General features: G+C 36.1%; 1 pseudogene; it reads left to right on the forward strand.

The window, feature by feature from the left end:
- The first annotated feature begins 6,215 nt into the window (after positions 1 to 6,215).
- On the forward strand, positions 6,216 to 7,797 carry LOC101341858 (sorting nexin-2 pseudogene; annotated as a pseudogene).
- The last annotated feature ends 7,108 nt before the right edge of the window (positions 7,798 to 14,905 follow it).

A 14,905-nucleotide genomic window follows, 5' to 3' on the forward strand; every position in this document is an offset into this window, starting at 1 on the left:
ATTATAGTATATTACTGTTATACTTCAAAATTTCCCTATCCTTGCTGTTCCAAATTAACTTTGGAATTATTTAATAAAGTTCCAAACATCCTGGTGGGATTTTGACTGGGATTGCATTTAATGTATAGCTTAATTTAATGGAGTCAAAAAATTTCCAATTTAGGTATACCCAGTGTATTGTAGAGGGTATCTTTGTTTTTATTCAAATCTTTTATGCTCTCTAATAAAGTCTAAAGTTTGTACATGTGGGTTTTTATATTTATTTAAGGGTTGTTCCCCCCCTCCCTTGCGAGTTTCGTTGTTGTTAGCATAAAGGGTATCTTTTTTCCTTCATTTTTCCTTTTTTATCTGGTTATTGTTGGCACCCAGGAAACATTAGGATTATTGTGAATTTAATTGGAAACTTACTGAGCTCTCTTAATGCTTAATGATTTTCAAGTTAATTTCTTATCATTTGTATACATAAAATATCATTTACAGACATTCATATATTTTTATTTTCTTTTCCCTTACAACTTTTCTTTCCTTCTTTAGGTTTTGTAGCATTTCTAGGACAATATTAAATAATAAAGATGGCAGCAAACATCTTTGTGTTTCTAATTCCTGACTTCAATAGAATACTTTCATAGTTTACCATAAAGCATCTTTGAAGCTATGATATATATCATAATTTACATTAATATTTATATAATTGATATCTTTAACATAATATCATTTTAGTATTTAAGTATTCATTTACTATTCTTCTACTCTTATTTTGTTCATACTTTTTAAAAAGGAATAAATGTTGACTTTTAGCAAATACTTTTTAGTACCTATTGATCAAGATCATATGGCTTATCTTGTAATTTCATAATACAGCTAATTAATAGATGTTTATGTTGAACTGTTGCTTAATTCTAATTCCACTTGGTCATGATGCAAAAATTAAAACTATATTAGTGTATTATATTATATTAATAATTTAGGTATGTATTATATTTTTGCATTAATAGTCATAGGCAAAATTGCTTGGGTTTTTTCTGGGGGGATTTTTTTGTTCTATGCTCTCTTTGTGAGATTCCAGGATATGTGTAATCGTCACTGCATAAAATAATTGGAAAGATTTCCTTCTTTTTCTGAGATCAGACACAGTTTAAATAACCAAATGTTTATATTTCTCCTAAAGTTCTGAAAGAATCCATGCTTGAAATCATCTCGTTCCAAATTATTGTTCAAAGTTATCTCTTGGAAACATTCTCAATTTATTTTACAGTTATTGAACCCTAGATATGTTTCTGTTCTTAAGTTAAATTAGATAATTGATATTTTATCAATAATACCATTTCACTCCAGTTTTCAGATATTATTAATTACTTGAGAGAAATATAAATTCTTAATTCTTTTAAAATTTCCTGATATCTCTATCATTTAATTTTCTTGTTACTAATTTGAAGTATGCGTAGGTTTTGCTTTCTCTCTCTCTCTTTTTATTATCAAAGTTATAGTTCCTCTTGCTGCTGCTGTTGTTCAGCTGTTGCCTGCTGTTTTCAAAGAACCACATCTGGGAAATTGTATTTAATTCTTTATTTCTCTCTTGTTTAAAAAATACATTGCTGTCTTTATTAAAGCCTTCCTATTGTTTTCCTCACATATATTTTTGGTGATCTTTTCCTTATTAGGAGCCCTGGTTGCTCATTGGTTATGCACGCGGCTGCTAACCAAAAGTTCAGCTGTTCGAACCCACCAGCTATTCCTTGGGAGAAAGATGTGGTAGTCTGCTTTGGTAAAGATTACAGCCTTGGAAGCCCTATGGGGCAGTCCTACTCTGTCCTATATGGTCACTATGTGTCAGAATCAACTCGAAAACAACAGGTTTTATAGTAGACATTACTAGTATTCACCAATATACAATTCTCTTTTTCTTCCCTGCATAAGAAAATCCAGATTTTCCTAAGAGCTTGTAGTTAGGTGGGACCTGAAGACTGGTACTGGCCAATGAAATGAGCTGCAGTGACTGTCTCATTCCAGGCTAAACCAAAAACAAACAAACCTGTTGTTGTCAAGTCGATTCTAACTCATAGCGACCCTATAGGACAGAGTAGAACTGCCCCATAGGGTTTCCAAGGAACAGCTGGTGGATTTGAACTGCCAACCTTTTGGTTAGCAGCCGAGCTCTTAACCACTGCTCTCGTTCCAGGCTAAGGCACTGAAAATTCTCTGTGCCATTTTCCATTCGCTCTCATCCCTTCATGTGGCACCAGCAAGGTTCCAGACGGTAGAGTCTAGTCAGCCTGGGGCCTTGAGTGACCTGGGGAGCAGAGCCTCCGCCACCGCTTGACAGTGCATGTGGTGAGTGAGAAATAAGCCATAGTAGTGTTAAGCCAGGGACATTTCAGAGTTAAATCATTACCCCAGGAAAACCTAATCTATCCTAACTGTTCCAAGTTGAGAAGAGACTATAAGCGCATGCAATGTAACTCAAAATTAACACAAAAATACTTTGTACTGGAAGAAAATAAGCATTTTGCTTAGAGGAAAGACAGTTTAGTGGGAAAAACATAGGCTTTAAAAATCAAACAACTTTGGGGTTGATTCATGAACTGCATGACTTTCGGTTAGTTTATTAATTTCTGGATACTTAGTTTTCTCATTTGTGAGACGGGAATTAATAACTACCTTGCAGAATTCTCTGAGGATTAAGTGAAATAATCTTGGCTAAACATCTGGGGTCTAGTTTGTTTTCAATAGCAGTAGATATAATAGCTATTACCGAGTTTCTGCTATTTATTCAAAACATATTACAAAACAAAGCATTACAAAATTGTTGAGCTGACAAAATCTTACTGTTACCAATGGAGTTTATCAGATAAAGTACTGTTCTCATTATTTAATGACTCCATATGTGGAAAAAGAACCAAAAAGCTTGAGTTTTCCAAAGAAACAATATTCTTACATATATAATTTATTAAATTCTGTCCGTTAAAGTAATTGGATCTTGAAATTTGTGTTCTTTATATTGCAAAGTTTATGTTAAGGTATATTCTCTCCAAATGAGTACATATGTGAAAAATATAAAATGCAGAGTTTATTTTGATATATAGAATTAGAAATTTCTATTCTTCTTCCACAATATCAAACAACCTAATAAATACATTGAAAAAAATAAAAAAGCTTTAAAAATTCCTGGCTTAGATAGTCAAATAGCCCAATTGTTTTCTTTCTTTTTATTATTTTTAATTGCTGAAATTTTATTTTTGTTGGTCACATTTCAGAGGCAATTAAGTTAGTTCTCATTTGTTTAGAAATTAGGAATGTATGTGTGTACATACATATACATATAAAGATATGTGTGTATGTTTATGCATTTGTGTGTGTGCATGCATGTGTGTGTGTGTGTGTGTGTGTGTGTATACACCAATACGTTTTTTCTCTTCTGTCATTGACAGGGCAATCTACAAAATATGGTTATCTACAGCTACCCGTTATTTCTTCCCTTAAATAGGGTTTTTTGTTTTTTTTTTTGGTTTGATGAACAACAAGACTTAGACAAATTCTGACAGACACATATTAATTCACATATTAACCCACAGCAGAGTTTGAGAAATTTAGCTGTTCCTTATCCTGTGAAAATATTAAAATAAACACAATGCTTTAAAATTTCCTTGAGGCAAAGATTAAAACAACTGAAGAGAAGCTTCACAAGTGTTTTTGCTAAATCTTTTCATAAAAAATATTTCACTAATTAAATTATTTAAATAACTTTTTTAAATATTTGTTACTTATAATAGCAGAAATAGCAATGATACTTTAGTAACCCCAATGGATAACTTGCTTCAGGGATAAAAATTTGATTTCATAAATATGGTTTAAAATGTATTGACCTAATTTTTTTTAATTCAGAACACACCCGAAATGACTTCTATTACTAGTATAGGAAAGAGAAACAGAAACATACAATGGTAATAAACACAATCTATTTATCCTGGTGAGGTCTCTGGGTAGTACAAATGGTTAAAATGTTCAGCTGTTAACCAAAAGGTTGGAGGTTCAAGCCCACCCAATGGTGCCTCAGAAGAAAGGCCTGGCGATCTTCTTAAATAAAATCAATCATTGAAAACTCTATGTAGCATAGTTCTACTCTGACACACATGGGGTCACCATGAGTCAGAATTGACTCAATAGCAACTGGTTTTTATTTATCCTGGGAAACCAGATGCTAAAATCACATCAATTTGAACTTTATTTCCATTTCTAAAATATTTCCCAGAAATAAGTAAAGGGGAAAAAAAATGCACACAACAAAAAAAAAAGGAATGCAAGTGTGACTATGGTAACAGGACAGAAATGCTTTCCAGAGATATTTTTTTACTCAGAAAATACAAGTTTCAAAGAATGCACGCCAGATGGCAAATTCATGGTATATGTGGGTGATCTTGTCTTTACTACCCAAAAGAATCTTGCAGGCTGAAGTTTTGAAACTTACATCTGCTGTGAATGAGAGCGATTAGGATTTGAAGTTGTTATAGTGTCCTTAACTCCACTTCCTACCTGGTTGCCTATTTCTTAGGGTATCCCAAGCCATTTGCAGGCTGTCTGCCATCCTAGCAGTCAGTTCCATTTCCTGGTAATTACTGGAAACAATATGCTTCTTACCTAGGACAACGTAGTTCCCAGTCCAAGAGTTGAAAGTGGTGGTTAAATTTGAGCTTTCATGTTATGCTATCTTATGTTAGCATTGGTAATGAACGTTCATAAGAAATGGAAGTAGAGAATTCAGAAAAACGACTGAAAAGAGACCTCTGTTTCCTAGAGATAGGAAGTGGGTTTGTTTGTTTGTCTTTCAATGTAGTACACAAAGGACAAATCCTTGTGGCTGGTTTTACTCAACCTAGTCACAGGAGGGGCAGCTTCCAGAGACTACATGGCAAATAAAAAGAGTTTGGGGCTTTAGGATAAAATGGACAAGGGGATTGACTTCCATCTCCAACACTTGTTAACTCTATGGCTGTGGGTAAGTTACCTGGCCTGAGTCTCCGTGTTCTTGTCACCAAGATGGATATAATAATAATTTTCTTGCAAAGTTGTTGGGAAAATCAGAGATAATATACTTAAAGACATAAGTACCTAGTAGATACTCAATTAAAAAAAAAAACAGCTGCCATCAAGTCAATTTTGACTCATGGTCACCCTATGTGTATAGTGTAGAACTGCACTCCATAGAGTTCTCAAGGCCGTGACCTTTCAAAAGCACATTGCCAGGCCTTTCTTCTGAGGTAACTCTGAGTAGGTTCTTGCCAATCTTTTGATCAGTAGTTCAGTGCCTAACCGTTTATGCCACCCAGGGACTCCTAGATGCTCAGCAGTGAGAGCTATATTAATATTTACTTTGCAATTTCAAAGCTTCCCAGGGACTTCTTAATCTAGGGCAGGAAGCATAACCTTTTGATACAGTTATGTCAAAACTGAGTTTCTCTTCCCTTTGCCCTTCTTTCCTTTCCTCTTTCTCCCTTTTTTTGTTCTGTCACCCTACCTCGCAATTGAATTAAACCTCATTAACAAAATTTTTGGATCTATTTAGGGCCATTGCTAGTAGTAAAAGCCATTGATTTTTAAGATTTCCAAGCCACCTTCACCAGGCGTTCTTCCAGCTTATTCCTCTAGCTTTATCTCTTTTGACATAAGCAAGAAGAAAAACTATAGCTGTGAGGTATTTCAGAAAACATACTATTTGTTTTACTCAGAGATTTATCCCCGGAACAAATTGGGCTTCCAAGCAATAAAACTGCCATGCACAAGGCGTCTTTAAAAGAAATTCTACTTGAAGATGTATTGGGAGCTAGAATATTAGAAGAAAATGACATACTTCTGATCACAAAAACAAACATTGCCTTCAAAAGAAATATAATAAAAATTCCTAAGCAAATTTCAGTGTCATTACATTTAGGTCAATATTGAACTCTGCCTCTATGGGGTTTTTCTATGAGCATAATCAGACACTTAGCCAGAGCCATATTTTGTAAACTAGAACATTGGAAAAGGACTTAAGAGGCACGCAGGGTTTTCTCTGCAACAACAGTGATTCAGAGGATAGCACTTAGCGTTCTTTATTTTCCACTTTCTCATCAAAAACACTGAGTTTAGGATTGTCCTTTCTCTTAGATACAGGAGGTCTCTGTGTATTTTTAGTTCCATCAAAACTAAATCAAAAAGTGAAGGTGCCAGGACAAGCAAAGATGACGGCCGAGAGGGAACCTCCTCCGCTGGGGACAGGAAGCCCACCGACTTTGAGGAGCTGGGGGACGGAGAGGACCTGTTCACTAGCACTCTCTCCCCCCACCCCCGCCCCCGCCGGAGTCAAGTCTGTCATCGCCAGAACGAGCAAGTCTTCCTGCAGAAGATATTAGTACAAATTCCAATGGTCCAAAACCCACAAAAGTTGTGCTAGAAGATGACAGAAAAGATCTTTTTGCAGAAGCCACAGAAGAAGTTTCTCTGGACAGTCCAGAAAGGGAACCTATCCTCTCTTCAGAACCTTCTCCTGCAGTCACCCCTGTCACTCCTACCACACTCATTGCACCCAGAACTGAATCAAAGAGTATATCTGCTCCTGTGATCTTTGATAGATCCAGAGAGGAGATTGAAGAAGAAGCAAATGGAGATATTTTTGATATAGAAATTGGTGTATCAGATCCAGAGAAAGTTGGTGATGGCATGAATGCTTACGTGGCATACAGAGTAACAACAAGACTTCCCTTTCCGTGTTCAGTAAGAGTGAATTTTCAGTTAAAAGAAGATTCAGTGACTTTCTTGGCTTGCATAGCAAATTAGCAAGCAAGTATTTACATACCGGTTATACTGTGCCACCAGCTCCAGAAAAAGAGTATAGTAGGCATGACCAAGGTCAAAGTGGGTAAAGAAGATTCATCATCCACTGAATTTGTAGAAAAAGAGAGAGCAGCTCTAGAAAGATATCTTCAACGAACAGTAAAACATCCAACTTTGCTACAGGATCCTGATTTAAGGCAGTTCTTGGAAAGTTCTGAGCTGCCTAGAGCAGTTAATACACAGGCTCTGAGTGGAGCAGGAATATTGAGGATGGTGAACAAGGCTGCCAACGCTGTCAACAAAATGACAATCAAGATGAATGAATCGGATGCATCATTTGAAGAAAAACAGCAGCAATTTGAGAATCTGGATCAGCAACTTAGGAAACTTCATGCCAGTGTTGAAGCTCTGGTCTGTCATAGAAAAGAACTTTCAGCCAACACAGCTGCCTTTGCTAAAAGTGCTGCCATGTTAGGTAATTCTGAGGATCATACTGCTTTATCTAGAGCTTTGTCACAGCTTCCTGAGGTTGAGGAGAAGATAGACCAATTACATCAAGAACAAGCTTTTGCTGACTTCTGTATGTTTTCAGAACTACCTAGTGACTACATTTGTCTTAATGCTGCAGTGAAAGGTGTCTTTGACCATCAAATGAAGTGCTGACAGAAATGGGAAGGTGCTCAAATTACTTTGCTCAAAAAATGTGAAACTGAGGCAAAAGTGATGGTTGCTAACAAACCAGAGAAAATACAGCAAGCTAAGAATGAAATAAGAGAGTGGGAGGCCAAAGTACAATAAGGAGAAAGAGATTTTGAACAGATCTCTAAAACGATTCGAAAAGAAGTGGGAAGATTTGAGAAGGAACGAGTGAAAGATTTTAAAACTGTTATTATCAAGTACTTAGAATCATTAGTACAAACACAACAACAGCTGATAAAATACCAGGAGGCATTTCTACCTGAAGCCAAAGCCATTGCCTAGCAAGAAGATGATTCCAGTTAAGAAGAACTTGAATGTTTGTTCTAATTAGGCTGAATTTCGCAGTGAAAACATTTAAAACCATCTAAAGAAACCATTATGTATTTTCTGAATTAAATGTGGTTTTATATATATATATATATATATACTCTGACATTTTATTACAAGCTGCATGTTCTGACCCTCTTTGAATTAAGTGGACTGTGGCATGACATTCTGCAGTACTTTGCTGAACTGAACACTGTTGTGTCTTAAATACTTGCACTAAAAATTGCACTGCAAGGCCAGAAAATTTTACAATATTTTTTTCTTTACAGTATGTTCCTGTAGTGTTTATCTGATACTTACGAAGTGAATTATCAATGCATTGATTAATGTTCACTTATACATTCCTGTACAGAAATTATGATTTTTGTGATTACAGTAATAAAATGATATTCCTTGTGGAAAAAAAAAAAAGTGAAGGTGCCATAGACTATGACAATCATGATGTACTAAAGATTCAGGTTCTTTAACATGGTGACCAGGCCCTCCCTCCCTGCCAGGCTCATCTTAGGTTGCTCCTACCCCATGTCCACCCCTGGCCCTAAGCTTTTTCCACTAATATTTTTTCACAGACGCTGCCCTCTGAAACACTTTCTCCCACTATTAACCCAGTTACTCATTTATTCATTACATGAATAATTATTGGGCATTTATGGTGCTCCAGGCATGATACTAGGTGCTAGGACTATACTGATCAGTAAGATAAGCGAAGAGTCCCTAAGTGGCACAAATGGTTAAGTACTTGACTACTAACTGAAATGTTGGTGGTTCCAGCCCACCCAGAAGCGCCTTGTTAAAAAGGACTGACCGTCTACTTCTGACAGATCACAGTCACTGAAAACCCTATAGAGCACAGCTCTGCTCTGACATAGGGTCACCATGAGTTGGAATCGACATGACAGCAACTTTTTTTCTTTTAAGATAGACAAAGTCTCCACCTTGATGTAGTTTATATTTTAGTGAAGAATTCCGAACAAAACAAAAATACAGATAATAGTAGGTTGCATGAAAGAAATAAACATTCCTCAAATCTTCACTGAAACATCACCACCCCATTCCCCGGCCTTGATATAAATTAGGATGCTCTTAGTCTTTGACCACACCTCTTTTGTTTTTTCTATCTTTGCTCACTTTTGTATCCCAGGCCCTATCATGGTACCTGGCGTAGAGTAGACACCCAGTGATATTTTTATTAAACAGATTAATAAATTATGATTTGAGGATGTGGAGTAAATCAGAATTGTCAAGTATTTGGTGCCAGATAATTATAGGAGGTCATAAATTTTTTTTTTAATAATGGCAAGTGCTTAATTCACTTATTCTTTTAATAAATACCACTCCGATAATGTAATATGTAAGTGGTCTTGAAGAATGAAAGGGTGTACAAAGTTAAACAACGGACATTGGAGAATCCAGGTAGAGGAAAAGCATGTTTAAAGGCACAGAGAACTGATTAGGAAATTGCAATTAGCTTGGCAAAGCTTGGGAACAGGGTATAAAGGGTGTAGTTTTTGTGTAAACTACTCAGGTTTTGAGTAGACTATTCAAGTTTGTTTATTAGCAAGGGAAAAAATGGAAAGGAGAGAGAATTTACATTTTAACCTTCATCGAGCACTTCACAAGGTGCATTGCATATGCAAACCCATTTATTCTTCAAAATTTTTCAGAATATTCTTCAAAATATCATTATCTCCATTTTATAGATGAAAAAAATCAGATCTTTGAGATATAACATGCTAGGGTTCAGTAGTAACCAGGTAGCATAACTGGTAGTGGAACTTAGGTGTGTTAGTCTCCAAAGCCTATGTTCTTTGACTGCACAATACTACACTAGTTACATTTTTTTTTTTTTTAATCTTGTTGAAATCTCCCAAATTAAAATCTGGGTTCTAACTAAACAAATCTATTAGGTAAGATGAGTCTCTTTTCAGCTCAAAGTATGTTTATCCCTACCTGAAGTTCTGAGGTCTCTGTTTATGGATAACCACTCTGTCTTGGAGTTACCCATTCTTTTTCTGGGATGGTTTTTACTCTCACTAAAATCAGTTATAGCATTTGAAGGGCAATCCTTACAAAGATACCTATAAAAAAAAATCTGTTGCCATCGAGTGAATTCCAACTCATAGTGACCCTGTAGGACAGAGTAGAACTGCCCCATAGGGTTTCCAAGGAGCGGCTGGTTTATTCGAACTGCCGATTTTTGCTTAGAGCCATAGCTCACCATAGCTTGTAACCACTGTACCACCGGGGCTCCTTACAAAGAAAGTGAGATAGAAATATTAAGGCATGACTAGAGAAGTAAACACAGACCTGGTGGGAATAGAAGGTCTTCAGAGGTACCAGTATGGCAGCTGCAATGCTGATGTGCTTAATTCATGCTTTTAGGTTGGACTCCTATTTCTGTTAGGCCCTACTTCTTCATCCTCAGACTTGCATGCCAAATGTAGTTGGGATAGAAACATGGGCAGAATTAAAACAGGTCTGTATTAAGAAAAACTATGTTAGCACTTAAAAGAGATCCGAAGTGAGATCAAGGAAGATGGGAAAAAGAGGGTAGTGGTAGGAAACAAAGTCACTGAAAGGAAGTTTTATCCCTTCCTATTCATAGAGATAAAACTTAATGGCAGCATGTGTAGTTAGAGTGTAGTGCAGTTATTGGTTTTTTCTGCAGAACCCTTTTCTCAAATAAAGTATTTTAGAGAACTCTAAAATATGAAGCATGCAAAACGGAAGGTGCTCTGACACATGCTGAGAACTCAAGTCACACGAGTGCAGACAACTCTCACTTCCTCTCCCCAAACATGGAAGTGCCCGAAGCACCTCCTGATTACACTGTAACACCAAAGAAACCACTGGAAAACCACCAAAGAAACCATTGATTAGGTGCAGATGCTTGACTTGCTTACTTTGGACACACCTTCAGGAAAGACCAGTGGCTAGAAAAGAACATTATGGTTGACAAAGTAGAGGGCCAATGAAAACTATGGAAACCCTCAATGACATGGATTGACACAATAGCCGCAACAGTGGACTCAAATATACCAATGGTCATGAAAATGGTGCAGGACCAGGCAACCTTTCATTCTGTTATACATGAGGTCACCATGAGTCGGACCCAATGCCACAACTAACAACAATGAGTAGATGCTTTAAAGTCATATTTGGGTTCCAGTCTCAGCTCTATCATCTATTTGCTCTAGAACCTTGATAATGTTTCCTTATTGTGAAAATGGTAACAGATAAATGGCCATAAACACTGGCACATTACCTGGGTAATAGTGTAGATGCCCAGTGAACATCTTTGTCCGAAGCAAATTAAATCACAAGTTAACAGTGAGCTCTTCCTAGTAAGTTGAACTGATGAAGTCTGGAGATGACTGAAATAGTAAGCTTATATTTAAAGGATCCATTGACTTTGTGTATTTGCATTTGGAAAGGATTGTAAATTCTTCATATCATCTGTATTTTCAGAGTGGAGGTGGATAAAAACCTAAGGAAAATGCACACTGCTAGGACCACTCTTTCTGCTTCAGAAACAGGAGTTAGAAAGTGCAGCTGGTGTCCCTACTTTTAGTGCAGATAACAGCATCATTTTTATAAACGAAAGTAGAGATAAAATCACTGTCATACACATTTCGGCAATAACAAACCAGAGAACCTTAGAGACAAATAAATAAATACTTGTTTCCAGGGGAATATTTTCTCCAGGAAAAGGCATGCGTTCACTCTCGCAATAGTTATTTAATAAACGATTCATCCAAACACTAATATTTAATCAGTTCACACCTTTAATTGCTCCAAGAACCTTTTCAACATATTTAAACATATCCAGGGTTATTCCTGGTTCAAGGTTAATTCAAACTCCTTATTCTAGCTTGTTTTAAAATGAATAATTGACACTAAAGAAAAACATATTGTTACTTCATACTAAATGCTAATGCTGCAATTATTATTTTTTAGATAAGTAAATTTTTGCATGTAATGTTTTACCTTATAATTTTTCTGAAATCTTAAAAGGTTAATAGAGACTATTTGTGAAGTCATGTAAAGTTTGCTGTACTGTGACATAATAAATGGATATTAATATTTTTGTGAAGCTGCTTTTAATTTTTTATAGCACTGTAATGTTTTACCTGCTTAACTTCAAAATGTGAGTTATCAATAATGAAATATATTTGCTACATTCAGTGAAACAAAATATGATGCCAAATTAATAAATATGAATGGATTTTCTTTACATTTAGTATTTCTTCCCAAGTATATGACGATTTTTAGATAAATCGACATGTTACACTGAACTGTAACAATTTTCCACAAGAGGGCTCTTGAAAGACAAAAATACTGCCCATGATTAGCAATCTGCCTACATCTATTGGTAAAAACTAGAGAAACAATATTTTGAAATATTTTCTTGAGAATAACTAAATAAAAAGAAATTACTCTATTTTGAATTAAACTAGTATTTCCACTAACTGCAATTATCTAATAGTAATAAGAACTAAAATTTATAGAAATAGTTCCTACGTGCCAGTCCATGTATTAAGTGCTTGACATGTAGTTCTATTATTAATCACACTTTATAGAGTCAGTTATGATTAAGCATGGAACTCTGGAGCCAGATTGCCTGGTTTTCAATCCCAACTCTGCCTTTCTTACTATTTCTGTGACCTTGAACAAGATACTCATTACTTAACTTCATCTTTCTTTGTCTGCTCATTGTAAAATGACCTTGTAAAGATTAAATGAGCTAAGGAGCCCTGGTGTTGTAGTGGTTAAGAGCTACGGTTGCTAACCAAAAGACGGGCAGTTTGAATCAACCAACTGTTCTATGAAGTTGCTATGAGTCGGAATCCACTCCATGGCAATGGTTTTTGTTTTTGTTTTTTAAGATACATAAAACATTTAGAAGAATGCTTGGCACATAGTGTTTTGTAAGTTTTAGCTTTTGCTATTATTACAGAAAAGAACCCAGGTGGTGCAGCGGTTGAGTGCTGTGCTGCTAACGGAAAGGTCAGTGGGTGCTAACTGAAAGATCCTCAGTTTGAACCCAGCAGCTGCTCCACGGGACAAAAGATTACAGCCGCTCCGGTAAAGATTACAGCCTAGGAACCCCAGTGGGGCAGTTCTACTCTGTCATATAGGGTCTCCATGAGTTGGAATCGACTCTGCGGCACCTAACAACTCCAGTGGTTGGGAAGAGCCAAGATTTGGCCCAAGCAGTGTGACTAGATCATATACTAACCAATATGCTTCTAATGTAAGAGAAAATTGGCAACGCCCCCCATGCCTGCCTCCACTGCAGCATTAGGGGCACCCTCCACACCTACCCCTACTGCGGCACTAAGGGCTCCCCCCATGCTTGTCCTCACTACTAGTCCTGTCAATACCCATGAACTACCCTGCACCTCTCACCATTAGAACACTACTACCCTTCACTGTAATCATTGACTTATGTATTGAACTCTGCCTGTACAGGTACTTGAATGTGAGGACAATATCTTACTTATTTTTGTTGTTCTGGCACATGGTAGGTTCTTACCTTGGTTATTAAAGATTAACAAGAATGATTAGAAAATAAAGGTATGCTAATGTCTGCAAGGGTTTTGTAAAATAGTTTTTCTAAATCTCATTTTATAGATGAGGAAACTGAAATTCTAATAGGCTACATCATCCAAGATCTCATAGCTTGGCGATGGCCAAGATACTTGAAAGCAGATGTGACTCCAAAGGCTGTGTTCTTTTCATTACAAACCTCATAACACATGGTCTTGTTTTTTTCAGATTCACTGGCTGAAAGGAGCCTGTGAAAATCCCACCAAGTTGAATCCTGGGGAAACATACCTAAGTATTTTTCAGATAGAGAATAATACTACAAATCGGACACTTAACACATGGCCTGACACACAGGAAACATTTCGATAAATTTTAGCTCTTATTACTATTAGATAATTGTAGTTGGTGGACATACCCGTTTAATTCAAGATAGAACAATTTCTTTTTATTTAGTTAATTCTCAAGAAAATATTTCAAATCTTGCTTCTTTAGTTTTTTTTTTTTTTTAACCAATAGCTACAGGTAGATCACTAATCATGGTAGTTGATTGACAGAGAGTTTATCTTGAAACCTATACTAACTTAAGATTTCAAATGTGTATTGCTCTCTTCAAATAAATATGATAAAATTGTGTTTTTGCCAAGGTTATAAATTCCCAAATTATTTTTAACTCCTCTTTTAGAATTACTTTTGTGTGATATTTCAATACAAAATGTAAAATCATAAGCAAATATTTAAGCGCCATTTGTGCCAATACTGTTTTCAAGCACTGGAGATACCACAATGAATAAACACAGGTATGGTCACAGCCTTCAAAGTTCTTCCATACTATTGGAAGAGGCAGATACGAGTCAAATAATTGCCCAGGTAAGATAAAAATCCCACCTGTAAAAAGCATGAAGAATAAAAATATAGTACAATGAGAACGTATAATAAGGACAATTACCTGGTCAGGGAATTTTGGAAAAATTTTCTTCATGAGATGTCCTAGCCAAGTGTCATAGGATGAGTAGGTGTTAACCAGGTGAAGATGGGAAAGAAGAACATTATTCCAGGCAGAGGGAACAATCTAGTGTGCAAAGGCCCTGTAGTAGGAGAACCTGTCGCGTGGAGAAGAAATTAAAAGAAGGCCAATGATATAAAGATAGTAAGAGAGAAAACTCTTGAAGAGGATACTGGCAGGTAGAAGGCAGATAATTGGCTAATTTAATGAATATTTGTCCCTGCTAATGCCATATGTGCAGAGGAGTTTTAAAAAAGTGAATAAGATAAAGCATTTTTCTCTCAAGAAACTACTTAATCTGGCAAAAGATACACAAACACACACACACACACACATGCAAATATGATGTGACATGATCAGTATTGTAATAGAGGTAAGAACAAATTGCTATAGGAATACAATGGAAGGAGTGATTAATTCTGACTAGGGAGGTAGGAAAAAGGAAGAATTGGCAAAAATTCCACTGAGTAATTGGCATTTAAACTGAGCCTCTAAAATATTCCAGGCAACAGCCTGGAG

This window comes from Trichechus manatus, unplaced genomic scaffold (genome assembly GCF_000243295.1).
Source record: "Trichechus manatus latirostris isolate Lorelei unplaced genomic scaffold, TriManLat1.0 scaffold00144, whole genome shotgun sequence".
Taxonomy (NCBI): domain Eukaryota; kingdom Metazoa; phylum Chordata; class Mammalia; order Sirenia; family Trichechidae; genus Trichechus; species Trichechus manatus.